General features: G+C 46.9%; 1 long non-coding RNA gene across 1 annotated transcript; it reads right to left on the bottom strand.

The window, feature by feature from the left end:
- Nucleotides 1-4,572: 4,572 nt before the first annotated feature.
- LOC135568449 (uncharacterized) lies at nucleotides 4,573-27,967 on the bottom strand. The gene is made up of 3 exons (XR_010462633.1): nucleotides 27,881-27,967; nucleotides 8,332-8,466; nucleotides 4,573-4,768 (listed from the first exon to the last, which is right to left on the bottom strand). It is a non-coding gene; the product is annotated as an uncharacterized LOC135568449 (long non-coding RNA).
- Between the last annotated feature and the right edge of the window lie 18 nt (nucleotides 27,968-27,985).

Raw genomic sequence — 27,985 nt, forward strand, 5'->3', positions numbered from 1 at the left:
CATAGTGGAAATGGAATATAGAGCAGGAAAAGGAGATTGTGACACACTGTGACCCCGGTAGACACATTTACACGTGGATACATGATGTGTCCAGAACTCTCTGATCAGAATACTAAAGCTGCATGAACTGTCAAGTCTAGACACCTCCAGTCATCAGTTAATCATCAAGCCCTTGATTAGTGTGAATCATGGCAGATGGTTCAGTGATACAAAAACATTGTGAGACTTCTGGGGGTCCCCGAGGAGAGGTCAGAGAAGCAGTTCTACATCACAATGAATATTGTCCTGTCACCCCCCCTACACCCTTTGTCCTCACCTTGTGGTGCCCCCTCTTCACCGTGTCCTGTCCCCTCCTCACCTTGTGGTGCCTCCTCTTCACCTTGTCCTGTCCCCTCTTCACCTTGTGTCCCTTGTCCTGTCCCCTATCATCTTGTGGTGTCCCTTGTCCTGTCCCCTCTCACCTTGTCCTGTCCCCTCTCACCTTGTTGTGTCTCTTGTCCTGTCCCCTCCTCACCTTGTGGTAACCCTTGTCCTGTCCCCTCTCACCTTGTGGTAACCCTTGTCCTGTCCCCTCCTCACCTTGTGGTAACCCTTGTCCTGTCCCCTCCTCACCTTGTGGTAACCCTTGTCCTGTCCCCTCCTCACCTTGTGGTAACCCTTGTCCTGTCCCCTCCTCACCTTGTGGTAACCCTTGTCCTGTCCCCTCTCACCTTGTGGTAACCCTTGTCCTGTCCCCTCCTCACCTTGTGGTGTCCTTGTCCTGTCCCCTCACCTTGTGGTAACCCTTGTCCTGTCCCCTCTCACCTTGTGGTAACCCTTGTCCTGTCCCCTCTCACCTTGTGGTAACCCTTGTCCTGTCCCCTCTCACCTTGTGGTAACCCTTGTCCTGTCCCCTCTCACCTTGTGGTAACCCTTGTCCTGTCCCCTCTCACCTTGTTGTGGTAACCCTTGTCCTGTCCCCTCTCACCTTGTTGTGTCACCTTGTGGTAACCCTTGTCCTGTCCCCTCTCACCTTGTTGTGGTAACCCTTGTCCTGTCCCCTCTCACCTTGTTGTGGTAACCCTTGTCCTGTCCCCTCTCACCTTGTTGTGGTAACCCTTGTCCTGTCCCCTCTCACCTTGTTGTGGTAACCCTTGTCCTGTCCCCTCTCACCTTGTTGTGGTAACCCTTGTCCTGTCCCCTCTCACCTTGTTGTGGTAACCCTTGTCCTGTCCCCTCTCACCTTGTTGTGGTAACCCTTGTCCTGTCCCCTCTCACCTTGTTGTGGTAACCCTTGTCCTGTCCCCTCTCACCTTGTTGTGGTAACCCTTGTCCTGTCCCTCTCACCTTGTTGTGGTAACCCTTGTCCTGTCCCCTCTCACCTTGTTGTGGTAACCCTTGTCCTGTCCCCTCTCACCTTGTGTAACCTTGTCCTGTCCCCTCTCACCTTGTTGTGTAACCCTTGTCCTGTCCCCTCTCACCTTGTTGTGTAACCCTTGTCCTGTCCCCTCTCACCTTGTTGGTAACCCTTGTCCTGTCCCCTCTCACCTTGTTGTGTAACCCTTGTCCTGTCCCCTCTCACCTTGTTGTGTAACCCTTGTCCTGTCCCCTCTCACCTTGTGGTGTCCCTTGTCCTGTCCCCTCTCACCTTGTCCCTTGTCCTGTCCCCTCTCACCTTGTGGTGTCCCTTGTCCTGTCCCCTCTCACCTTGTGGTGTCCTTGTCCTGTCCCCTCCTCACCTTGTGGTGTCCCTTGTCCTGTCCCCTCTCACCTTGTGGTAACCCTTGTCCTGTCCCCTCTCACCTTGTGGTGTCCCTTGTCCTGTCCCCTCTCACCTTGTGGTGTCCCTTGTCCTGTCCCCTCTCACCTTGTGGTGTCCCTTGTCCTGTCCCCTCTCACCTTGTGGTGTCCCTTGTCCTGTCCCCTCTCACCTTGTGGTAACCCTTGTCCTGTCCCCTCTCACCTTGTTGTGGTAACCCTTGTCCTGTCCCCTCTCACCTTGTTGTGGTAACCCTTGTCCTGTCCCCTCTCACCTTGTCCTGTGGTCCCTTGTCCTGTCCTCTCACCTTGTTGTGTCCCTTGTCCTGTCCCCTCTCACCTTGTGGTGTCTCTTGTCCTGTCCCCTCTCACCTTGTTGTGGTAACCCTTGTCCTGTCCCCTCTCACCTTGTTGTGGTAACCCTTGTCCTGTCCCCTCTCACCTTGTTGTGGTAACCCTTGTCCTGTCCCCTCTCACCTTGTGGTAACCCCTTGTCCTGTCCCCTCTTGTGGTAACCCTTGTCCTGTCCCCTCTCACCTTGTGGTAACCCTTGTCCTGTCCCCTCCTCACCTTGTGGTAACCCTTGTCCTGTCCCCTCTCACCTTGTTGTGTCTCTTGTCCTGTCCCCTCTCACCTTGTGGTGTCTCTTGTCCTGTCCCCTCTCACCTTGTTGTGTCTCTTGTCCTGTCCCCTCTCACCTTGTTGTCTCTTGTCCTGTCCCCTCTCACCTTGTGGTGTCTCTTGTCCTGTCCCCTCTCACCTTGTGGTGTCTCTTGTCCTGTCCCCTCTCACCTTGTGGTGTCTCTTGTCCTGTCCCCTCTCACCTTGTGGTGTCTCTTGTCCTGTCCCCTCTCACCTTGTGGTGTCTCTTGTCCTGTCTCTGTCCTGTCCTGTCCCCTCTCACCTTGTGGTGTCTCTTGTCCTGTCCCCTCTCACCTTGTGGTGTCTCTTGTCCTGTCCCCTCTCACCTTGTGGTGTCTCTTGTCCTGTCCCCTCTCACCTTGTGGTGTCTCTTGTCCTGTCCCCTCTCACCTTGTGGTGTCTCTTGTCCTGTCCCCTCTCACCTTGTGGTGTCTCTTGTCCTGTCCCCTCTCACCTTGTGGTGTCTCTTGTCCTGTCCCCTCTCACCTTGTGGTGTCTCTTGTCCTGTCCCCTCTCACCTTGTGGTGTCTCTTGTCCTGTCCCCTCTCACCTTGTGGTGTCTCTTGTCCTGTCCCCTCTCACCTTGTGGTGTCTCTTGTCCCCCTCTCACCTTGTAACCTTGTTGTGTCCTTGTCCTGTCCCCTCTCACCTTGTGTGTAACTCTTGTCCTGTCCCCTCTCACCTTGTGGTGTCTCCCTGTCCCCTCTCACCTTGTGGTAACCCTTGTCCTGTCCCCTCCTCACCTTGTGGTAACCCTTGTCCTGTCCCCTCCTCACCTTGTGGTAACCCTTGTCCTGTCCCCTCCACCTTGTGTCCCTTGTCCTGTCCCCTCACCTTGTGGTAACCCTTGTCCTGTCCCCTCTCACCTTGTGGTAACCCTTGTCCTGTCCCCTCCTCACCTTGTGGTGGTAACCTTGTGGTGTCTTTGTCCTGTCCCCTCCTCACCTTGTGGTAACCCTTGTCCTGTCCCCTCCTCACCTTGTGGTAACCCTTGTCCTGTCCCCTCCTCACCTTGTGGTAACCCTTGTCCTGTCCCCTCTCACCTTGTGGTAACCCTTGTCCTGTCCCCTCTCACCTTGTGGTAACCCTTGTCCTGTCCCCTCCTCACCTTGTGGTAACCCTTGTCCTGTCCCCTCCTCACCTTGTGGTAACCCTTGTCCTGTCCCCTCCTCACCTTGTTGGTCCCTTGTCCTGTCCCCTCACCTTGTGGTAACTCTTGTCCTGTCCCCTCTCACCTTGTGGTGTCTCTTGTCCTGTCCCCTCTCACCTTGTGGTGTCTCTTGTCCTGTCCCCTCTCACCTTGTGTGTCTCTTGTCCTGTCCCCTCTCACCTTGTCCTTGTCCTGTCCCCTCTCACCTTGTGGTGTCTCTTGTCCTGTCCCCTCTCTCACCTTGTGGTGTCTCTTGTCCTGTCCCCTCTCACCTTGTGGTGTCTCTTGTCCTGTCCCTCTCACCTTGTGGTGTCTCTTGTCCTGTCCCCTCTCACCTTGTGGTGTCTCTTGTCCTGTCCCCTCTCACCTTGTGGTGTCTCTTGTCCTGTCCCCTCTCACCTTGTGGTGTCTCTTGTCCTGTCCCCTCTCACCTTGTGGTGTCTCTTGTCCTGTCCCCTCTCACCTTGTTGTGTCTCTTGTCCTGTCCCCTCTCACCTTGTCCCCTCCCCTCACCTTGTTGTGTCTCTTGTCCTGTCCCCTCTCACCTTGTTGTGTCTCTTGTCCTGTCCCCTCTCACCTTGTTGTGTCTCTTGTCCTGTCCCCTCTCACCTTGTTGTGTCTCTTGTCCTGTCCCCTCTCACCTTGTTGTGTCTCTTGTCCTGTCCCCTCTCACCTTGTTGTGTCTCTTGTCCTGTCCCCTCTCACCTTGTTGTGTCTCTTGTCCTGTCCCCTCTCACCTTGTTGTGTCTCTTGTCCTGTCCCCTCTCACCTTGTTGTGTCTCTTGTCCTGTCCCCTCTCACCTTGTTGTGTCTCTTGTCCTGTCCCCTCTCACCTTGTTGTGTCTCTTGTCCTGTCCCCTCTCACCTTGTTGTGTCTCTTGTCCTGTCCCCTCTCACCTTGTTGTGTCTCTTGTCCTGTCCCCTCTCACCTTGTTGTGTCTCTTGTCCTGTCCCCTCTCACCTTGTTGTGTCTCTTGTCCTGTCCCCTCTCACCTTGTTGTGTCTCTTGTCCTGTCCCCTCTCACCTTGTTGTGTCTCTTGTCCTGTCCCCTCTCACCTTGTTGTGTCCCTTGTCCTGTCCCCTCTCACCTTGTTGTGTCCCTTGTCCTGTCCTCCTCCTCCTCCGTGGAACACTAGGATGAAGATGAAGAGATTGACCGTCATCAATGTCACCAGAAACTTCAGCTTCCTCCTCAGGCCCGCCATGACCTCTAGCTACGACCTCTGATCTCTAGCCACCTAGAGGGAGGGAGAGGAGAGAGAGAGACGAGGGAGAGGAGAGAGAGATAGACGAGGGAGAAGAGAGAGAGAGATAGACGAGGGAGAGAGAGAGATAGACGAGGGAGAGGAGAGAGAGAGAGAGATAGACGAGGGAGAGAGAGAGAGATAGACGAGGGAGAGGAGAGAGAGAGAGAGACGAGGGAGAGAGAGAGAGAGAGATAGACGAGGGAGAGGAGAGAGAGAGAGATAGACGAGGGAGAGGAGAGAGAGAGAGATAGACGAGGGAGAGGAGAGAGAGAGATAGACGAGGGAGAGGAGAGAGAGAGAGAGAGGGAGAGGAGAGAGAGAGGAGAGAGAGAGAGAGAGAGATAGACGAGGGAGGAGAGAGAGAGAGAGACGAGGGAGAGGAGAGAGAGAGAGATAGACGAGGGAGAGAGAGAGAGAGAGACGAGGGAGAGGAGAGAGAGAGAGAGAGAGGGAGAGAGAGAGAGAGAGATAGACGAGGGAGAGAGAGAGAGAGACGAGATAGACGAGGGAGAGAGAGATAGAGAGGGAGAGGAGAGATAGACGAGGGAGAGGAGAGAGAGAGAGAGGAGAGAGACGAGGGAGAGGAGAGAGAGAGAGAGAGATAGACGAGGGAGAGGAGAGAGAGAGATAGACGAGGGAGAGGAGAGAGAGAGATAGACGAGGGAGAGGAGAGAGAGAGATAGACGAGGGAGAGGAGAGAGAGAGATAGACGAGGGAGAGGAGAGAGAGAGATAGACGAGGGAGAGGAGAGAGAGAGATAGACGAGGAGAGATAGACGAGAGAGAGAGATAGACGAGGGAGAGAGATAGACGAGGGAGAGGAGAGAGAGATAGACGAGGGAGAGGAGAGAGATGAGGGGACACATTCAAGTTAGTTTATTTGTCATATGCACAATGCAACAAAATGCTTTACACAACTAGCCTAGTGGTTAGAGTGTTTGTTGGACTAGTAACCGGAAGGTTGCAAGTTCAAATCCCCAACTGACAAGGTACAAATCTGTCGTTCTGCCCCTGAACAGGCAGTTAACCCACTGTTCCTAGGCCATCATTGAAAATAAGAATTTGTTCTTAACTGACTTGCCTAGTTAAATAAAGGTAAAATAAAATCAACATTTAATAGGATGGAAATCTCCCCCTGAGTTAATATGGCAGTGCAAAAACACATGACTACAAATAGCCCACATTTTCATTCTACTTTAATGGGGGGGGTTGATGTAATGGCTTCACTTCAAGAGAACACAGGTCTCTAAGAAACAATGCTGCAGAATAATACCTCCACAGAATGCATGAGCAATTTCAGATGAATGGTAATCAGACTGCTAATCTACAATCTATTCAAATCTACAATCTATTCAAATCTACAATTTATTCAAAAACTCTGCTCGACTCTAAGATGGAGACCTTCGGGTCAGTTTGAACATTTGAAATATTTATTTTGAAATGGCCAGAAAGTCTCTCAGGAAAGTTGGAAAGGTTATTTAGGGAAAATCAATGTTTCTAGGCAGTGAATCACTGATCATGTGCTTTATATTCCAGAGAGCCCTCGTGATCCTAATCTGTGGTCCTGGTCTGACTGATGACAACTGCACAACATAGGAGAGATATTGGCTGTGCAGGTTTGGCTTCCAACCCTACAAGAGCACAGCTGATACAGCCAACCAAGGTGGAATCATAACCACAAGGATGTGGGTGTGGGGGCACAAACATACACCCCTCCTCCTCAACACATCCCTGGGTGACTTCATGTACTAGTTATTGTCTGACACCATCCCTGGGTGATTTCATTTACTAGTTATTGTCTGACACCATCCCTGGGTGACTTCATTTACTAGTTATTGTCTGACACCATCCCTGGGTGACTTCATTTACTAGTTATTGTCTGACACCATCCCTAGGTGACTTCATTTACTAGTTATTGTCTGACACCATCCCTGGGTGACTTCATTTACTAGTTATTGTCTGACACCATCCCTGGGTGACTTCATTTACTAGTTATTGTCTGACACCATCCCTGGGTGACTTCATTTACTAGTTATTGTCTGACACCATCCCTGGGTGACTTCATTTACTAGTTATTGTCTCTACTGACACCATCCCTGGGTGACTTCATTTACTAGTTATTGTCTCTACTGACACCATCCCTGGGTTACTTCATTTACTAGTTATTGTCTCTACTGACACCATCCCTGGGTGACTTCATTTACTAGAGTTATTGTCTGACACCATCCCTGGGTTACTTCATTTACTAGTTATTGTCTCTACTGATACCATCCCTGGGTTACTTCATTTACTAGTTATTGTCTCTACTGACACCATCCCTGGGTGACTTCATTTACTAGTTATTATCTGACACCATCCCTGGGTTACTTCATTTACTAGTTATTATCTGACACCATCCCTGGGTTACTTCATTTACTAGTTATGGTCTGACACCATCCCTGGGTGATTTCATTTACTAGTTATTGTCTGAAACCATCCCTGGGTGACTTCATTTACTAGTTATTGTCTGACACCATCCCTGGGTTACTTCATTTACTAGAGTTATTGTCTGACACCATCCCTGGGTGACTTCATTTACTAGTTATTGTCTGACACCATCCCTGGGTGACTTCATTAACTAGTTATTGTCTGACACCATCCCTGGGTTAATTCATTTACTAGTTATTGTCTGACACCATCCCTGGGTGACTTAATTTACTAGTTATTGTCTGACACCATCCCTGGGTTACTTCATTTACTAGAGTTATTGTCTCTACTGACATCAGTGACATGCAAAAATGTCCGACTCATTTGCATTTAAGCTGAGGCTAAACATTTGCTTTGATTTAGTTGATAAGAACATAGTAGAACACAGCAGCAGTTCAATACAACACTAAGACCTGGTCACCATCACACACAAAAAGACAGGATTCCTGTTCGGACAAAATCAAATATTTACATTCTTCTCTTGCTAAACGAGTTGGAATGAGCAGAACAACCCACCTGAGCAAGGCTGAAAGCAGCTCTCTCCCTCCCCCACTAACCCTTCTCAGAGGACTTCTCATTGAAACACAATGACCTCCTCTTACCCACCATAACCCTCCCCCATTCTCTTCCCCTCTATTTCGGATTTCTTCCTCTCACTACTTCCAGGTGTCCTTTATCTTGCTTCCTCATCTCTCCCTCGTTCTACCCTTTCGCTGTCTTGTGTTTCAGTTTCACTGTCTCCTAGCAACAATTCTGCCCCAGTGCCTTCAGGCCCCCTGTGTCCTCTCATCCTCCCTCTTCTTCATTCTCTCCCCCGCTCTTCATTCTCTCCCTCTCAGTCATCCTCCCCTCACACCTACAGTACACAAGCAATATTTATTGCATTGACTGTCTACTGTTCTTTTACCTGTGAGCATAACAGTTGGTTTTACCTGTGTAGGTGGAGTGTGTTTCAGGCAGTATGTGTGTGAGTGAGCATAACAGTTGGTTTTACCTGTGTAGGTGGGTGGAGTCTCTCTCTCTCTGTGTGTGTGTATATGTATGTGTGTGTGTGTGTGTGTGTGTGTGTGTAACAGGAGTTGGTCTTACCTGTGCGGTGGGTGGAGTGTGTCAGGCTTCACTGTCCTCTCAGTCTGGCCTCACAGCTCTTAACCCATACGGAGTCCCACCCCCTGGGGAACAGCAGCCAATGGGACACAGAGGGGGGAGGGGTGTGGCAGCAACCTGTAGGCAAGAAAGACCAACTGTGTGTCAACACCACGATCGAGATGACCAGGAACAGTATGAGACACTGTTCAGAACTAAGCTGTTCTCAAACACACAGAACGAGAAAGAAGCAAAACTTATTCTCAGACGAGTCTAAATTCTTGCCTTGTGATTTGTTGCATTGAATTCTTGCATCATTTCTTTCATTCTACCACTGCTGAGGGCTTCTGTTATCTACAATCAATCAGACATTCGGTGGACTCTCATTTCAGTGCCACCTAGACATGTTGTTGCATGATGGTCCTGCTCTCATGCTCGACAGCAGGGTACAGAGAACTGTGATAATCATTAACTTATTGGCTTTCTGAGCAAACAAGAGGGGTCAGTAACAAGAAAAGGCAGGCAGCCACTCACACACTGTGGGACATGTGAAAAGTGATCCCAGAACAGTCCGTGATCCTGGTTACCCATGTTAAACCCTACTAGGCTTGGGAGGTATCCAGACTGTCATACCAACCTTGTGCCATAATGGGATATCCGGTAATACCGGCACTGAACACTAGGGGGTGCTACTGTAATCCAAAGGTTAGCAATGCTAACAAGTACATGTAAAATCCCATAGAGAATGCTAACTAAATGCTAATGAGCACATTGATTAGCAGGACAGACATCCCAGCTCAAAGTTCTACAAGGAACTCAAAAATGCTACTCACAGATTGCTGCACAAACACAAAACAAATAAACAGGAAGGCTCTTGATCCAGGAGGGAATTATCAGCTGTTACCAAGCAAAACTTGATTTTGGAAGAAGCTTAACCACTTCGCTAACTAGCTACTAAATTAGCAATCCAAAATGCACAACTGCAGAGTATTTAGCACATTTTAGACAGTTATCAACTAAGTTATCTAGGTGGCAAACATTTAGTTGTGAATTGCGTAATGTAACTACATCACCTGACTCCGGGTCTCTCGTTGTGTGCTTGTAAACAAACACCACATGACTGGGGACGAGCGTTATGCTACATAATGAAAAATGGTGATCGGTGAAATGAAGGACGCAATCTTCTTTATCTCCTAACGTATTTCACAAGGTGACTTCAGGTATTTACTTCAAAAGTCACATTTATACAAATAAAACTGTAAAATAAATACTTAACATTGACGGTATTTGGAAAAAAATGATTCCTTTGGCTATTTCCAAATATCCCGGTATACCGCCCTGGCCTAAAGCCTACTACACACGTGGATATATGTAACCCTACTCTGCACGTGGATATATGTAACCCTACTCTACACGTGGATATATGTAACCCTACTCTGCACGTGTATATATGTAACCCTACTCTGCACGTGTATATATGTAACCCTACTCTGCACGTGTATATATGTAACCCTACTCTGCACGTGTATATATGTAACCCTACTCTACACGTGTATATATGTAACCCTACTCTGCACGTGTATATATGTAACCCTACTCTGCACGTGTATATATGTAACCCTACTCTGCACGTGTATATATGTAACCCACGTACTATGTAACCCTACTCTACACGTGTATATATGTAACCCTACTCTACACGTGTATATATGTAACCCTACTCTACACGTGTATATATGTAACCCTACTCTACACGTGTATATATGTAACCCCACTCTACACGTGTATATATGTAACCCCACTCTACACGCGTAACCCCACTCTACACGCGTAACCCCACTCTACACGCGTAACCCCACTCTACACGCGTAACCCCACTCTACACGCGTAACCCCACTCTACACGCGTTACCCCACTCTACACGCGTTACCCCACTCTACACGCGTTACCCCACTCTACACGCGTTACCCCACTCTACACGCGTTACCCCACTATACATGTGTATGTGTATGGTGTGAAGAGATGAGTGAGGTCCAAAAATGACGAAGGGTGACAGAGAGACCGAGGTCGAGGTTTGTGTCAGCACACCAACACTAATAACAACACACACAATACATTTTTTTTATTTTTTAAAAAGAGTCCTCTGTGATTTGTCTGGCTGCAGTGAGCCATGTAAAACAGCTGATGTCACCTCACACCGAATTACCCACGTTTTCAGTCAGAGTTTACTTTACCATATGTAATGACTTGGATGATATGGATCAAAATGAAGCCTGGTTTGTTCTAATGCTGTAAGGTGGGCCTACTGTACTTTATATTTGTATGGGGGGGGCTAATCACTCATGTTTGATCGGCTAACGTTACTTGACGAAGACTTTGTTCGCTGTAGTAACTGTGCTCTTGTCTTGAAGCTAAAAGGTAATGAGTGTAACGTTACGGACGAGAATATGAACCCTTTAATTGTTTGCACATGCTTGTGAAGAGTTTAATATCCTGTGGCGGACTGCCATAGCATCGAATAGTCCCCGCGATATGCAACTGTTCAGGGAAGTCAGGAACCAATACACGCAGTCAGTCAGGAAAGCAAAGGCTAGCTTTTCAAACAGAAATTTGCATCCTGTAGCTTTTGGGACACTAAAGTCCATGGAGGCTGGGTAACACGGTCACCACTGATAAATCCATTATAATTGAACATTTCAATAAGCATTTCTCAACGGCTGGCCATGCCTTCCTCCTGCTTCCGAGCCGGTCACGGGTGCACCTCAGCCACGCTCAAGGTACTAAACGATATCATAACCGCCATCGATAAAAGACAGTACTGTGCAGCTGTCTTCATCGACCTGGCCAAGGCTTTCGACTCTGTCAATCACCACATTCTTATCGGCAGACTCAATAGCCTTGGTTTTTCTGACGACTGCCTCGCCTGGTTCACCAACTACTTTGCAGACAGTGTCAAATCGGAGGACATGTTGTCCGGACCTCTGGCAGTCTCTATGGGGGTACCACAGGGTTCAATTCTCGGGCCGACTCTTTTCTCTGTATACATGTAGCTCTTGCTGCGGGCGATTCCCTGATCCACCTCTACGCAAACGACACCATTCTGTATACTTCTGGCCCTTCCTTGGACACTGTGCTAACTAACCTCCAAAAGAGCTTCAATGCCATACAACACGCCTTCCGTGGCCTCCAACTGCATGCTTTTCAACCGTTCGTTGCCCGCACCCGTCCTCCCACCTAGCATCACCACCCTGGACGGTTCAGACCTAGAATATGTGGACAACTATAAATACCTAGGTGACTGGCTAGACTGTAAAAACTCTCCTTCCAGACTCATATTAAACATCCCCAATCAAAAATCAAATCTAGAATCGGCTTTCTATTTCGCAACAAAGCCTCCTTCACTCACGCCACCAAACTTACCCTAGTAAAACTGACTATCCTACCGATCCTCGACTTCGGCCATGCATCTACAAAATAGCTTCCAATACTCTACTCAGTAAACTGGATGCAGTCTATCACAGTGCCATCCGTTTTGTTATACCACCACCACCGCGACCTGTATGCTCTACTCGGCTGGCCCTCGCTACATATTCGTGGCCAGACCCACTGGCTCCAGGTCATCTATAAGTCTATGCTAGATAAAGCTCTGCCTTATCTCAGTTCACTGGTCACGCGAACAACACCCTCCCGTAGCGCACGTTCCAGCAGGTATATCTCACTGATCAACCCCAAAGCCAACACCTCATTTGGCCGCCTTTCCTTCCAGTTCTCTACTGCCAGTGACTGGAACGAATTGCAAAAAAAAAAAAATTGCTGAAGTTGGAGACTTCTATTTTCCTCATCAACTATCTGAGCAGCTAACCGATCACTGCAGCTGTACATAGTCCATCTGTAAATAGCCCACCCAATCTACCTACCTCAACCCCATACTGTTTTTATTTTATTTACTTTTCTGCTCTTTTGCACATCAGTATCTCTACTTGCACATCATCATCTGCTCATTTATCACTCCAGTGTTAATCTGCTAAATTGTAATTATTCACTCCTATGGCCTATTTATTGCCTTACCTCCTCATGCCTTTTGCACACAATGTATATAGACTTTGGTTAAATAAATGTGTTCTCAACTAGCCTACCTGTTTAAATAAAAGTTAAATTTAAAATGTTTAAAAATAAATATATGGTTGAGATGAAAAGTTGCTTGCATAGTGGAATAGTTTGTTGTAAGCGTGCTTAGCTACTGGTAGTTGCCTACGTTACTCGGATATTTACAGTACATTTTAAAACTACAGCGCAAGAACGTCCGTTGCCAAGCCCCCAAACTCTCTCTCGGCAGGCACAGAACGGTCCGTTGCCAAGCCCCCAAACTCTCTCTCGGCATGCACAGGAGAGTCCGTTGCCCAGCCCCCAACCTCTCTCTCGGCATGCACAGGACAGTCCGTTGCCCAGCCCCCAAACTCTCTCTCGGCAGGCACAGGAGAGTCCGTTGCCAAGCCCCCAAACTCTCTCTCGGCAGTCACAGGAGAGTCCGTTGCCCAGCCCCCAACCTCTCTCTCGGCAGGCACAGGACAGTCCATTGCCAAGCCCCCAAACTCTCTCTCGGCAGGCACAGGAGAGTCCGTTGCCAAGCCCCCAAACTCTCTCTCGGCAGGCACAGGACAGTCCGTTGCCAAGCCCCCAAACTCTCTCTCGGCAGGCACAGGACAGTTGCTAATGTAAATTGAAAAGTTATGTCAATATTATGTACATTTGAATCTCATCACGGTGCCTCTGCTTGAACTCTCTTCAACTTGAATAAGCCCTAAATCAGTCTCTGAAGACTGGAGTCGCAGCTAAAGTCCTCATTAAACAATTATACAAGATAACAGCAGGAAGGAAGTCTAACTCAAACACACAACCTCATTACCTCTGACCATAATACTGCTCTGGCTGTTGGCTGATGAAGAATAATAAAATGGATTAGTTTGAAATGCAAAATATCATTTTTCATAGTGTGCAATGCAAGTGGAGTCTAAGCAGAAGGATGTCATGCTGAATGAAGCTTGTTAGGAGAGTTGTCCAGCCAGACAATGGGGAGAATCTCAATTAGATACTCCTCGCGTCCTCTCTCCTCCTCAAAAACCCTTTGGATGAGAAAGCCAGATGTCTCTCCCCTCTGACCTTCTCCTCCAATGGGTTTTGAGAAGGAAGCGAGGAGGGAGATTACGAGAGGATGTGAGGAGTATGCAATTGAGATTCTCCCATTGTGCATTATCTCTTCTCCATCTGGACTTATTGGAAATCATGTGACGGTCTCAGCAATATGGTGGACGTATCCAGGAAGTGAATCATGTGACGGTCTCAGCAATATGGTGGACGTATCCAGGAAGTGAATCATGTGACGGTCTCAGCAATATGGTGGACGTATCCAGGAAGTGAATCATGTGACGGTCTCAGCAATATGGTGGACGTATCCAGGAAGTGAATCATGTGACGGTCTCAGCAATATGGTGGACGTATCCAGGAAGTGAATCATGTGACGGTCTCAGCAATATGGTGGACGATCCAGGAAGTGATCCAGGAAGTGAATCATGTGACGGTCTCAGCAATATGGTGGACGTATCCAGGAAGTGAATCATGTGACGGTCTCAGCAATATGGTGGACGTATCCAGGAAGTGAATCATGTGACGGTCTCAGCAATATGGTGGACGTATCATGAATCATGTTCTCAGCAATATGGTGGACGTATCCAGGAAGTGAATCATAATGACGGTCTCAGCAATATTTTGGCTTTTTGAATCATGGAAATCTCAAATGGTGGACGTATCAAGTGAAATTATCTAGCATGGTGGACATTCAAAGTGAATCTGTCAGGTCCAAATATGGTGGAAAGGAAGTGAAATTACTATCTCAGCAATATGGTGGAAAGGAAGTGAATCATGAAATAATTGACAAAAATCATTTCACGGTCTCAGTATGGTGGACTTCAGGAAGTGAATCATGAGACGGTCTCAGCAATATGGTGGACGTTCAGGAAGTGAATCATGTGACGGTCTCAGCAATATGGTGGACCTGAATCATGTGACGGTCTCAGCAATATGGTGGACGTATCCAGGAAGTGAATCATGTGACGGTCTCAGCAATATGGTGGACGTATCCAGGAAGTGAATCATGTGAGGTCTCAGCAATATGGTGGACATAAATAAAGTGTGAGGCTCAGCCATCCAGAAGTGAAGTGTTTACCATGGAAGTGAGATGCTCAGCAATATGGCCTATCCATCATTTTTTTTTCAGAAATGTGTTTGAAATAATGAGGAGATTTTAGCTTTTTAATGGAAATTCCAAAGCCAAAATTATTAATGAACATTCAATTGTCCATCCAGAAATAGAAAATGTATATGAAATAATTGACAAAATCCTTTCACTAGTTCTTCAAAGAGATGCTTTCAAAAACTGTCATCTCAGTCCATCCAGTGTTCATTGAAGTCTGTTTACCATGAGGACCATAAATAAAGCTATCCAAAGAAGTGTTTACCAAAGGAGATGCTCAGGCCTATCCATCCAGAGAAGTGTTTACCATGAGGAGATGCTCATAGGCCTATCCATCCAGAGAAGTGTTTACCATGAGGAGATGCTCATAGGCCTATCCATCCAGAGAAGTGTTTACCATGAGGAGATGCTCATAGGCCTATCCATCCAGAGAAGTGTTTACCATGAGGAGATGCTCATAGGCCTATCCATCCAGAGAAGTGTTTACCATGAGGAGATGCTCATAGGCCTATCCATCCAGAGAAGTGTTTACCATGAGGAGATGCTCATGTCTCTGGTCTAACAATGGGAGTCGTTCTCCCAAAGGCTGGAAGGCAGGTGACAAATCCATGTTCAATATAAACCAATAAACGCATTGGGCTTATTTAGGACAGATTTTGGCGAGAGTGAAACTTCTCGGGTCGCCTCTTCCTCTCTGAGTTGGGAAAAACTGCCGCAATGGATTATGGTCATTGTAATTAGTTAAAGTTTCTACACTGAACTAGGGTGAATATTTTCTTCATGAAAACAACTCCCTTCAGCCCAGCCTCCCACATCATTCTTGACTTGATTTCTCTGGTGAATGAAACCTAGCGCTGGGCTCACACAAAAAACTAAAATGGAATTCAAGTAACTGAACCGATGTCGGTTAATGAGTTGTTTAATAACCCCTCCCAGCCCAAAAAAAGAGAGGTTGGTTAATCACTCAGCACTACGAGACTAACGTACAAATCAACAACAGAAACGTGTTAGCTGACATGACTAACTGAGTGACTGACAGACATAAGAGAACAATTGCTGATGGACAAACACTTCAAAATGGCACTTGGTCTATTCTACTATTCTGAGTTCCAAAAGGTCGGGGGACGTTTCTGGAAATTGATCAGTGGGCCTATAAAAGTTGACCTCCCTGATTTAGACGCTATAATAATAATTTATATATATACTTAAATCAAGCGTTTTATGTTTTCAGAACTTAATTAAAGGGGTCTGTCAACAAATGTCCTCATCCTAGACCATCTATTTTGTAGATCCAGCTGTATGTCAACAATCCTAAATGATTAGAAAAGATAAGCACCAAGTCATTTCCTGATTTGTGGCGCTCATCTTATCCCTCATTGGATGTTGAGGCATTTAGCACAATGTTGTAATTGTTGACCTGCGAAGTGGACTCTTCCTGACACTAAAGACTCCATCATGGAGACTCTGACCGTTGTGGCAGCTCTGCATGATGTAATGTCTCTACCTTCTGGCCCTTTGTGTCGTTGTCTGGGCCCAATAATGTCTATACCTTCTGGCCCTTTGTGTTTGTGTCGTTGTCTGGGACCAATAATGTCTCTACCTTCTGGCCGTTTGTCTGGGCCCAATAATGTCTCTACCTTCTGGCCCTTTGTGTGTCTGGGACCAATAATGTCTCTACCTTCTGGTTCCTTTGTGTTGTTGTCATGATGCCGTGTTGTCATGGTGTTGTTGTCATGGGTGTTGTCATGTTGTTGTTGTCATGATGCAGTGTTGTCATGTCATCATGATGCAGTGTTGTCATGGCCCTTGTCATGATGCAGTGTTGTCATGGGTTGTTGTCATGATGCAGTGTTGTCATGGGTTGTTGTCATGATGCAGTGTTGTCATGGGTTGTTGTCATGATGCCCTTTGTGTTGTTGTCATGGGCCATGATGCATGTTGTCTACCTTCTGGATGCAGTTTGTGGGTTGTTGTCAGTGGGCCCAATGATGCAGTGTTGTCATGGGTTGTGATGCAGTGTCTGTGCCGATGCCATGTTGTCATGGGTTGTTGTCATGATGCCGTGTTGTCATGGTGTTGTTGTCATGATGCAGTGTTGTCATGTTGTTGTTGTCATGATGCAGTGTTGTCATGGGTTGTTGTCATGATGCAGTGTTGTCATGGGTTGTTGTCATGATGCAGTGTTGTCATGGGTTGTTGTCATGATGCAGTGTTGTCAGTGGGTTGTTGATGCAGTCATGATGCAGTGTTGTCATGGGTTGTGCAGTGTTGTCATGATGCAGTGTTGTCATGGGTTGTCATGTCATGATGCAGTGTTGTCATGGGTTGTTGTCATGATGCAGTGTTGTCATGGGTTGTTGTCATGATGCAGTGTTGTCATGATGATGCAGTGTTGTCATGATGCAGTGTTGTCATGCATTTCTCTTCATGTTGTGTTGTCTCATCGTGATGTGTATTTTGTCCTGATATTTTTAGCAGGCCTTTTGCCTTTTTCATGTCGTGCAGTGTTGTCAGGTATTTTGTCCAGTCATTGTCAATAAGTATTTGTTCTTAACCGACTTGCCTAGTTAAAATGTTGAAATAAAACACTACTGTTGAGGTCGGAAAACATCTGACAAGACGTTGATATAAACTGTGTTAACGGGGACATTACACGGACATTCAAAGATGAATACAAGATGATGCTGAAACACTGGTGATTTAGCCAAAATTGAGTGGCAGCTGATACAGTTGACTCTGTCGGGCTCTATTTTAATAGCCTACAGTTGACTCTGTCGGGCTCTATTTTAATAGCCTACAGTTGACTCTGTTGGGGTCTATTTTAATAGCCTACAGTTGACTCTGTTGGGGTCTATTTTAATAGCCTACAGTTGACTGGTCTATTTTAATAGCCTACAGTTGACTCTGTTGGGCTCTATTTTAATAGCCTACAGTTGACTCTGTTGGGCTCTATTTTAATAGCCTACAGTTGACTCTGTTAGTCAGCACTCTGTCGAAAAAGCCTGTTGACTCTGTCGGGCTCAAATAGGACATATTGGTTTATTTTAATAGAAACTCCATGCTGAGTTGACTTGTTAGTACCTGGTTTGGGTCACACAAAGGACTCCAATCCATGCTGAGGTGTTGTTTACCTGGTCACGGTCTCCAGCTCTGTTGCATTTACAGCACAAAACCAATACAAGTAAATATCAGTGATAATGGCATTTCATGATGAAATCATCTTAAAGTAACTTTACTGATCTAGAAAATCCATTTAACCCTTTGGGAGAATTCCGACTTGGAACGTAAATATATTTACACGACCAGTCAAATGTTTGTACACCGACTCATTCCTGGGTTTTTCATAATTTCATACTATTTTCTACATTGTAAAATAGTGAAGACATCAAAGCTATTAAATAATATATGGAATCATGTAACCAAAAAGGTGTTAAACAAATCAAAATATATTTTATATTTGAGATTCTTCAAAAAGTAGCCACCCTTTGCACACTCTTGGCATTCTCTCAACCAGCTTCATGAGGTAGTCACCTGGAATGCATTTCAATTAGCAGGTGTGCCTTGTTAAAAGTTAATTTGTGGAATGTCTTTCCTTCTTAATGTGTTGGGCCAATCAGTTGTGTTGTGACAAGGTAGGGGAAGATAACCAATCAGTTGTGTTGTGACAAGGTAGGGGGCGTGTACAGAAGAGCCCTATTTGGTAAAAGACCATGTCCATATTATGTCAAGAACAGCTCAAATTAGAAAAGAGAAACGACAGTCCGTCATTACTTTGAGACATGAAGGCCAGTCAATCCGGATGAGTTCATTCACCGGATAATCTTTCTTTAAATGAATAATAGTTTAAAACATAAATCATTTACAAATTAAATCCAGGTTATGAACATGTTACAGTAATGAGAACTCGTTATGATAAAAATGTTCATGGTCTTGGAAAACATGTTTTTTTTTAAACATTACATGTGAACAGTTATGATTAAGATGGACAATAATTTGATGGTATTTTATCCATTACAAAATAAAAAGGTTTGTCGTTTAAAAATGTACGAGTGACACACACACTAAGCCATAATATTGTACGGACATGGCCCAATGGTATTCCTAGAAACACAGACCACAACAAGCAGTCATACAGTCCTGGAATGTGCTAGAAAACCTCTGGAATTCTGCCCATCAGCTCCAGGAAAGAGATCAGGCGATGTCCCAGAAATGGTTTTAACGTTAAATACTTAAATCAAATCGTTATGTCACATATGCAGTAAACAACAGGTGTAAACCTTACAGGGAAATGCTCACTTTACAAGCCCTTAACACACTTTTCTTAACTGCATTGTTGGTTAAGTAAAAAATATCATTATTAACAAATAAATAAAACAATTACATGGGCTCATAAATTATGTTAGTAAAGACGTAGTATACAATATAAAATGACATACGGCTGAAGTTTCCTGACCAGGAAACCTGAGCAGGAAACCCTCTAAATCAATATTAGGAAGGTGTTAATGTGTTGTACACTCAGTGCACGTGTTCTAGGGAACTGGGCCCTAGAGCCCTAGTCAAAAGTAGTGCACTATTTAGTAGAAGGTGGTGGGACTAACGCAACAATCACCTTTCAAATGAACATTTACAAGACATGTTACTGAAGGTTACTCCCCACGGCCCTCTCTACCAGAACACACGGAAGCAGGAAGGTTACTCCCCACGGCCCTCTCTACCAGAACCCCTGGAGAACACACCCTCTCTAAGAACCCCTGGAAGGTTACTCCCCCACGGCCCTCTCTACCAGAACCCCTGGAAGCAGGAAGGGTACCCTCCCCAGAACACGGCCCTCTCTACCAGAACCCCCCTGGAAGCAGGAAGGGTACTCCCCACGGCCCTCTCTACCAGAACCCCTGGAAGCAGGAAGGGAACCCCTGGAAGCTCCCCCACGGCCCTCTCTACCAGAACCCCTGGAAGCAGGAAGAACCCTGGAAGCAGGAAGGGTACCCCCACGGCCCTCTCTACCAGAACCCCTGGAAGAAGGAAGGAACGGCCCGCCTCTACCAGAACCCTGGAAGCAGGAAGGGTACTCCCCACGGCCCTCTCTACCAGAACCCCTGGAAGCAGGAAGGGCCCTACTGGAAGCCCCCCACGGCCCTCTCTACCAGAACCCCTGGAAGCAGGAAGGGTACTCCCCACGGCCCTCTCTACCAGAACCCTGGAAGCAGGAAGGGTACTCCCCCACGGCCCTCTCTACCAGAACCCCCACGGCCCTGGAACCCCTGCAGGAAGGGTACTCCCCACGGCCCTCTCTACCAGAACCCCTGGCAGGAAGCAGGAAGGGTACTCCCCCACGGCCCTCTCTACCAGAACCCCTGGAAGCAGGAAGGGTACTCCCCACGGCCCTCTCTACCAGAACCCCTGGAAGCAGGAAGGGTACTCCCCACGGCCCTCTCTACCAGAACCCCTGGAAGCAGGAAGGGTACTCCCCCCTCTCTACGGCCCTCTCTACCAGAACCCCTGGAAGAAAGGGTACCCCCCGGCCCTGAACCCCTGAAGCAGGAAGGGTACTCCCCACGGCCCTCTCTACCAGAACCCCTGGAAGCAGGAAGGGTACTCCCCACGGCCCTCTCTACCAGAACCCTGGAAGCAGGAAGGGTACTCCCCACGGCCCTCTCTACCAGAACCCCTGGAAGCAGGAAGGGTTACCTCTCTACCAGAACCCCTGGAAGCAGGAAGGGTACTCCCACGGCCCTCTCTACCAGAACCCTGGAAGCAGGAAGGGTGGAGAACCCCTGCAGGAAGGGTACTCCCCACGGCCCTCTCTACCAGAACCCCTGGAAGCAGGATTTCCTACCATCATCTCTCTCCTTAAAGGTGTCTGTGTTTTATGACTCTAGACGAGACAGAGCTCATATAAGTCATCTCTAAGAACAATAAGGATGGTTGGCTCTAGTAGAACGGACACCAAACATCCTGTTCTAACGGTTCCTACTTCCTGTGTGTCTGCACGCGTGTATAAAAGAGGAACGACATGGGGCTATAATGATGATGATATTGACCAGGCGTTTTAACACTTCCCTGTTCCTTTAGTCTGGTATGATGGAACTAAAAACGGGTCACAAGAGGTTCCTCAAAAAGGTCTTCATTAGGATACTCTGCCTGACTGATACAGAAATCCAGTTTGATCCAGTTAGCATCCCTCTCAATCTAGTGCAGTATAGCCAAAGCCTTGTATGGATGGCAGTCAGATATGTGCTGTGTGCTCCTATTGGTGGTTAGATCTTGTATGGATGGCAGTCAGATATGTGCTGTGTGCTCCTATTGGTGGTTAGATCTTGTATGGATGGCAGTCAGATATGTGCTGGTTATTGGTGGTTAGATCTTGTATGGATGGCAGTCAGATATGTGCTGTGTGCTCCTATTGGTGGTTAGATCTTGTATGGATGGTCAGATATGTGCTGTGTGCTCCTATTGGTGGTTAGATCTTGTATGGATGATCAGATATGTGCTGTGTGCTCCTATTGGTGGTTAGATCTTGTATGGATGGCAGTCAGATATGTGCTGTGTGCTCCTATTGGTGGTTAGATCTTGTATGGATGGCAGTCAGATATGTGCTGTGTGCTCCTATTGGTGGTTAGATCTTGTATGGATGGCAGTCAGATATGTGCTGTGTGCTCCTATTGGTGGTTAGATCTTGTATGGACGGCAGTCAGATATGTGCTGTGTGCTCCTATTGGTGGTTAGATCTTGTATGGACGGCAGTCAGATATGTGCTGTGTGCTCCTATTGGTGGTTAGATCTTGGTGATATATTAAATGTAATAAAAAATGGTATTTGTCACGTGGTGAATCTAAAGGGTTTAGACATCAGCGAGAAATGCTTTCCTTTACGAGTCCTTCCCAAAGTAATAACAGGAGGGATAAAATACACATGAATGAAGCCACATACAAGGACCATGTATCACGAGTCCCAGTATACAGGTATGGATCTACAGATTGGTACAATACCCTCTATAATAAAAAAGGTATTTTTATACCGTGTTAAATAACTGAAAAGTTCAACTCTAATTGGACTACATAGCTGTCAGTTCTGTCCTGGCTGGGTTGAGTGGAAAACCCATTAGCATGAAGAAGGACCATTTAAAAACACATATAATTCATGTGTTGCCGGTCTAGGGTCCATGCACTCGTCATAAAACTCATTCAGAAACATAGAAACAGAGTAACATATCGCCATACAATCAAAATAAAGACAAATATAGAAATATGATATTTGGGCCAAATCGCCCCGCCCTATTGGTGGTACTCATGTGGTTCTGAGTGGCGCTAGCAGCCAAAGGTCAAGGGTTCAATTCCCTCATGTGACCACATACACATGACAAAAAATGGACACAAGTCACTACTGTATTTTAAGCATCTTTGGATTAAAAACACCTGACCAAAGTCCTACTGTGGTGTTTTACACAGATACCTGCATAAGAGCAACCTCTACTGGAGAACATGTCAGACACTAGGTCAGTCCTCTCTATAAAAGGAGAGTGTGTGTGTGTGTGTGTCTCTGCTGGTTCTGGGACATTCAAATCCCCAAAAGTCCCCACAAGGATAGTAAAATAAGGAAAATTAACCCTCGTGCTGACAATTCCCACAGCCCCCCTGAGGACAAAGGCTAATTTAAATTTAGGAGGTTAGGATTTAGTGGTTAGGGTTAGAAATAGTGTAAGGGATTAGGGTTTAGTGGTTAGAATTAGTGTAAGGGATTAGGGTTTAGTGGTTAGAATTAGTGTAAGGGATTAGGGTTTAGTAGTTAGGGTTAGAATTAGTGTAAAGGGTTAGGATTAGGGTTTAGTAGTTAGGGTTAGAATTAGTGTAAGGGATTAGGGTTTAGTGGTTAGAATTAGTGTAAGGGATTAGGGTTTAGTGGTTAGAATTAGTGTAAGGGATTAGGGTTTAGAGGTTAGAATTAGTGTAAGGGATTAGGGTTTAGAGGTTAGGGTTAGAATTAGTGTAAGGGATTAGGGTTTAGTGGTTAGAATTAGTGTAAGGGATTAGGGTTTAGTGGTTAGAATTAGTGTAAGGGATTAGGGTTTAGAGGTTAGGGTTAGAATTAGTGTAAGGGATTAGGGTTTAGTGGTTAGGGTTAGAATTAGTGTAAGGGATTAGGGTTTAGTGGTTAGGGTTAGAATTAGTGTAAAGGGTTAGGATTAGGGTTTAGTGGTTAGGGTTAGAATTAGTGTAAAGGGTTAGGATTAGGGTTTAGTGGTTAGGGTTAGAATTAGTGTAAGGGGTTAGGATTAGGATTTAGTGATTAGAATTAGTGTAAGGGATTAGGGTTTAGAGGTTAGGGTTAGAATTAGTGTAAAGGGTTAGGATTAGGGTTTAGTGGTTAGGGTTAGAATTAGTGTAAGGGGTTAGAATTTATTTAAGGGGTTAGGTTTATGGGTTAAGGTTATGGTAAGGATTAGGGACAATAGGATTTGCAATGGAAATATATTTGAGGTCCCCACGAGGATAGAAGAACATAACGTGTGTGTGTGTGTGTGTGTGTGTGTGTGTGAACCCTGACAATATTCTCTCTGTCAGGTGTTAATTGCCTTTGCGTCATCATGTTAAATTCCTGAATTTGAGAGTCAGTTGACCATGAAAGTGCAGCCAGCTGCCCCGCCCTAAAAGGCACTACTCCAGCTGCATGAGGACACGGGGGCTGTTGTAACTACCTGTCCCCGGCTGCATGAGGACACGAGGGCTGTTGTAACTACCTGTCCCCGGCTGCATGAGGACACGAGGGCTGTTGTAACTACATGTCCCCTGCTGTATGAGGACACGGGGGCTGTTGTAACTATCTGTCCCCGGCTGCATGAGGACACGGGGGCTGTTGTAACTACATGTCCCCGGCTGTACGAGGACACGGGGGCTGTTGTAACTACCTGTCCCCGGCTGTACGAGGACACGGGGGCTGTTGTAACTACATGTCCCCGGCTGTACGAGGACACGGGGGCTGTTGTAACTACCTGTCCCCTGCTGTACGAGGACACGGGGGCTGTTGTAACTACCTGTCCCCGGCTGTACGAGGACACGAGGGCTGTTGTAACTACCTGTCCCCGGCTGCATGAGGACACGAGGGCTGCTGTAACTACCTGTCCCCGGCTGTACGAGGACACGAGGGCTGTTGTAACTACCTGTCCCCGGCTGCATGAGGACACGAGGGCTGTTGTAACTACATGTCCCCTGCTGTACGAGGACACGGGGGCTGTTGTAACTACCTGTCCCCAGCTGCATGAGGACACGGGGGCTGTTGTAACTACCTGTCCCCGGCTGCATGAGGACACGGGGGCTGTTGTAACTACCTGTCCCCAGCTGCATGAGGACACGGGGGCTGTTGTAACTACCTGTCCCCGGCTGCATGAGGACACGAGGGCTGTTGTAACTACCTGTCCCCGGCTGCATGAGGACACGAGGGCTGTTATAACTACCTGTCCCCAGCTGTACGAGGACACAAGGGCTGTTGTAACTACCTGTCCCCGGCTGCATGAGGACACGGGGGCTGTTGTAACTACCTGTCCCCGGCTGTATGAGGACACGAGGGCTGTTGTAACTACCTGTCCCCGGCTGTACGAGGACACGAGGGCTGTTGTAACTACCTGTCCCCGGCTGTATGAGGACACGAGGGCTGTTGTAACTACCTGTCCCCGGCTGTACGAGGACACGAGGGCTGTTGTAACTACCTGTCCCCGGCTGTACGAGGACACGAGGGCTGTTGTAACTACCTGTCCCCAGCTGTGGTCAGCCCGTCACTGACAAATGACCCTGGAAACACGAGTTGAACAAACTAAGGACGAACTAAATATGAATAATACCAGGTCATTTACATAAAACACAACGTCAGTCAGGGTGCGTCTCCTCAGCCCTAAACACACCAGACTAGTACATAACTGCTACATCTAGCTGGGTCTGCCTTTGTAACAGAGATAACAACATACTGTAAGACCACTTCACAGCTAACTTGAAATGTTGCTAACGGAACTAGCAAATTGGGTCCTTTTCTAGAGCATAGCATGTTGATAGTTGTGGGGGAGGGCAGTCAGAGGACTACTGGTTTGATCCCACTAAGGGGGACAGTGGAGGAAGCTGTTAGCAGAGCAGCGACGTGGGTTTCACCTTCAGCGTATTTGGGTCTTCCCAGGTTATCCTGGTTTGGGAACCCTGGTTCACAGCTTGTGTATCTGTGTTAGCTTCAGGCTCCTCCCTCTACCTCTGTATCAGATCAGTCTTCCTGTCTGTATCCTTCTACCAGTATACACAGCTCCCTTCATGATCAGTCTTCCTCTGTCTGGATCCTTCTCCTGGTCCATGTCTACCAGTATACACAGCTCCCTTCATGATCAGTCTTCCTCTGTCTGTCTGGATCCTTCTACTGGTCCCTGTCTACCAGTATACACAGCTCCCTTCATGATCAGTCTTCCTCTGTCTGTCTGGATCCTTCTACTGGTCTCTGTCTACCAGTATATACAGCTCCCTTCATGATCAGTCTTCCTCTGTCTGGATCCTTCTACTGGTCCCTGTCTACCAGTATACACAGCTCCCTTCATGATCAGTCTTCCTCTGTCTGGATCCTTCTACTGGTCTCTGTCTACCAGTATACACAGCTCCCTTCATGATCAGTCTTCCTCTGTCTGGATCCTTCTACTGGTCCCTGTCTACCAGTATACACAGCTCCCTTCATGAGCAGTCTTCCTCTGTCTGTCAGGATCCTTCTACTGGTCTCTGTCTACTAGTATATACAGCTCCCTTCATGATCAGTCTTCCTCTGTCTGTCTGGATCATTCTACTGGTCTCTGTCTACCAGTGTACACAGCTCCCTTCATGAGCAGTCTTCCTCTGTCTGTCTGGATCCTTCTACTGGTCTCTGTCTACCAGTATATACAGCTCCCTTCATGATCAGTCTTCCTCTGTCTGTCTGGATCATTCTACTGGTCTCTGTCTACCAGTATACACAGCTCCCTTCATGATCAGTCTTCCTCTGTCTGTCTGGATCCTTCTACTGGTCCCTGTCTACCAGTATACACAGCTCCCTTCATGATCAGTCTTCCTCTGTCTGGATCCTTCTACTGGTCCCTGTCTACCAGTATACACAGCTCCCTTCATGATCAGTCTTCCTCTGTCTGGATCCTTCTACTGGTCCCTGTCTACCAGTATACACAGCTCCCTTCATGATCAGTCTTCCTCTGTCTGGATCCTTCTACTGGTCCCTGTCTACCAGTATACACAGCTCCCTTCATGATCAGTCTTCCTCTGTCTGGATCCTTCTACTGGTCCCTGTCTATCCTCCCTTCATGATCAGTGGTCCCTTCTACTGGTCCCTACCAGTATACACAGCTCCCTTCATGATCAGTCTTCCTCTGTCTGCCTGGATCATTCTACTGGTCCCTGTCTACCAGTATACACAGCTCCCTTCATGATCAGTCTTCCTCTGTCTGGATCCTTCTACTGGTCCCTGTCTACCAGTATACACAGCTCCCTTCATGATCAGTCTTCCTCTGTCTGGATCCTTCTACTGGTCCCTGTCTACCAGTATACACAGCTCCCTTCATGATCAGTCTTCCTCTGTCTGTCTGGATCCTTCTACTGGTCCCTGTCTACCAGTATACACAGCTCCCTTCATGATCAGTCTTCCTCTGTCTGTCTGGATCCTTCTACTGGTCCCTGTCTACCAGTATACACAGCTCCCTTCATGATCAGTCTTCCTCTGTCTGGATCCTTCTACTGGTCCCTGTCTACCAGTATACACAGCTCCCTTCATGATCAGTCTTCCTCTGTCTGGATCCTTCTACTGGTCCCTGTCTACCAGTATACACAGCTCCCTTCATGATCAGTCTTCCTCTGTCTGCCTGGATCATTCTACTGGTCCCTGTCTACCAGTATACACAGCTCCCTTCATGATCAGTCTTCCTCTGTCTGGATCCTTCTACTGGTCCCTGTCTACCAGTATACACAGCTCCCTTCATGATCAGTCTTCCTCTGTCTGGATCCTTCTACTGGTCCCTGTCTACCAGTATACACAGCTCCCTTCATGATCAGTCTTCCTCTGTCTGGATCCTTCTACTGGTCCCTGTCTACCAGTATACACAGCTCCCTTCATGATCAGTCTTCCTCTGTCTGGATCCTTCTACTGGTCCCTGTCTACCAGTATACACAGCTCCCTTCATGATCAGTCTTCCTCTGTCTGTCTGGATCCTTCTACTGGTCTCTGTCTACCAGTATACACAGCTCCCTTCATGCAGCACAGTCACTCTATTGGACATCTCCACTCTGGGTTGGTAACTAGGTATGTGTGTCAAGTCTATTCCAACCTGGATACTGTTGCTAGACACTCCCCCAAACGGCCAAGCATTTCCAGTTGTAATGGTTGACTCAAAAGTTTAAAAATGACCTTGGTTGTAAAAATGTCACCAAAAGACAATGCTAGCAGGGTTTATTTAACTATGTTATCTCAAAAAAGGGATATTCCCTATTTTAACTTGTACAGCACATGAAAAACAGACCATTTATTTGGGTGTTAAACTGTGGCAATGGGGTGCACATTTTAGGAGATGGTATGTATAGAACTGTGCCTGTTTATACAACAAAAATGTGTGAGAGTTCTGTACTCACTGCACCAGAGACACTCAGTCTACTGCAGTAACGTCATTTCATGATACTGAACTCTGGAAACTACCACTGCTTATTCTGTGTGGGATGCAACACTCTGACGATAGAAATGTAGCCTATAGAGCTGTCTGTCTGGTCTCTCCTGTTGTTTATGTATAGAGTAGTTCTCAGCTGTTCTGTAAGTTTGTTTTCTATCTGAGCGTTCTGTATCCTACTCGCTGCCCTCTGAACTGTCCATCTGGTGAGTGACGGTTGATAATCCACTACCTCTACAGCCGGTTTAGACTGTATTTTAGAAGCATAGACTACTTATTGTCGGGAAGGAATTTCCACTACGGGTTTCATTATGCTCCTCCTCCTCTTTATCGTACTTAGTCAAATAAACGCGCAATGTGCCCATGAAGACAACGAGACGTCTGCGTATTAACCTAGGAAAATATTTGACCATATGACTGATTTCCACAGATAACATATGTTTGAGTTGCAACCACTACGCACAAGCGAACTCCGAATTTCCAAGAGAAATGGACGGAGGGAGCAAAGACGTGCGTCAAGCGATCAGAAATACGTTTTGACGAAAACGAAATATTCAGACTGGATATTGGAGAAACTAGATTAGTAAACTCTCAATATGGCTAATAAAATCACATTAATAATCGTAAACAATCATAGCTACCTTGTCTTTGAATCCTAAACCCAGGTTCGTTCTCTCATCATGAAGTTAATTGTCTCCAAGTCGCCCCCCCCCCAAAAAACGAAAACTCTCCTTCAGAAAACTGCA

The sequence above is a fragment of the Oncorhynchus nerka genome, unplaced genomic scaffold, assembly GCF_034236695.1.
Source record: "Oncorhynchus nerka isolate Pitt River unplaced genomic scaffold, Oner_Uvic_2.0 unplaced_scaffold_1588, whole genome shotgun sequence".
In the NCBI taxonomy this organism is placed as follows: Eukaryota; Metazoa; Chordata; class Actinopteri; order Salmoniformes; family Salmonidae; genus Oncorhynchus; species Oncorhynchus nerka.